The sequence below is a fragment of the Octodon degus genome, unplaced genomic scaffold (assembly GCF_000260255.1).
Source record: "Octodon degus isolate 3935 unplaced genomic scaffold, OctDeg1.0 scaffold00089, whole genome shotgun sequence".
In the NCBI taxonomy this organism is placed as follows: domain Eukaryota; kingdom Metazoa; phylum Chordata; class Mammalia; order Rodentia; family Octodontidae; genus Octodon; species Octodon degus.
The window spans coordinates 1,827,939-1,829,245 of NW_004524665.1; the positions used below are offsets into that span (position 1 = coordinate 1,827,939).

General features: G+C 50.3%; 1 protein-coding gene across 1 annotated transcript in view; it reads left to right on the forward strand.

Annotated features, from left to right (window-relative positions):
* Sp100 (SP100 nuclear antigen) overlaps positions 1 to 1,307 on the forward strand; it is a 94,508-nt gene that overhangs the window by 1,193 nt on the left and 92,008 nt on the right. The gene's annotated exons all lie outside the window — the stretch shown is intronic.

Sequence of the window (1,307 nt, forward strand, 5' to 3'; positions counted from 1 at the left end):
TCTGGGTCAAATGAGGATCCAGTGGGCCCAGGGCAGTCTCACTCACACACTGGTCCTGCGCTCTGGGTCTATTCAGGATCTGGTGGCCTAGGCAGTCTCACTCCAGGATAATCCACTTCATGCCTCCAAGAGAGGCCCCCAAGCCTGGGGAAGGTGGAGTGCAGGAGGCGAATGCTGTCAGTTTAATGGTTCTCACCTGTCTGGCCCTGCCCCTCAAGCCACACACTTCTCGAGTAGCTACTGCCCCAGATTTACATGAGACTTTAGGGGGACGACTAGATACAAACCATAGCATTCCACCCCTGAGCCCCCAAAGTCTCTTGTACATCCCTTTGTGCAAAAGACATTTTAGTCCATCTCTAAGAGTTGCCAAAACAGTTTCAACATTGCTGAAAAGTCCCAGGCCCAAGTCTCCTCCATGATCCAAGGTAAACTCTTAGCTGTGAGCCCCTGTACAAATAAAAAGTTAAATACATCCAACATTCAAAGGCACAAGATAAACATTGCATTCCAAAAGGTATGCACAGGAGGGGCCAAAACAAGCCCAAAATCCAGCAGGACAAACATTAAATCCTGCAGGTCCTTGTGGAACATCCAAAGCAAATGTGGCAAATTATGAGCTCCATGTGACTCGGCCCCTGTGGCACTCTTGGTGGTAGCTCCCATGGCTTCTCTCTTAGGCCGGCTTTGCTCCTTCCTTGCAGTTTCCCTTAGATGATCCACATTCCTGGCTTTTCCACACTTCTGGGGTTTCCATTGAATAGACTTCTCACCCACAGCTTCACACACTGCCCTCTCAGGAGCACACTGCCTGGCCTCCCAGGCCTTCTTCTGAAATCGAGGTAGAAGCCCTCTGAACCTCAGAACTCCTGCATTCTGAATGCGCCTAAAACATGCACCGCATTGATGATGCCAAGGTCTGCTGCCAGCTGAAGCAGTAGCCAGGCTTTCCTCTCTCTTGGCTGTAGGGGTTGAGGGGCTAAATTGCTGAGCACTACGACCTTGATTCCGAGGAACAAATTCTCTATACTGGTGCCATTCTGGAATCTGGTGTGACCACTGCCACCATTCAGCAACTTGGTGTGGCCTCTGTCTCCATTCTGGAACGTGGGCTCTGCAGATTTCTCCTCAAAGCAAAGTCCCTCACTCTTGTGATTCTGAGGCTGCGAAGGGTGAGAACCTGCCACCTCCTGTGATGCCCTCAGGACATCTTTTTTACTCTCTTGTTCCTTGTGGGAAGTGGAGATCTTAGCTCTATCTTTGCAGTCCACAGCCTTCCTAGTGCTTCCTTTCTGGCTAAACTCACA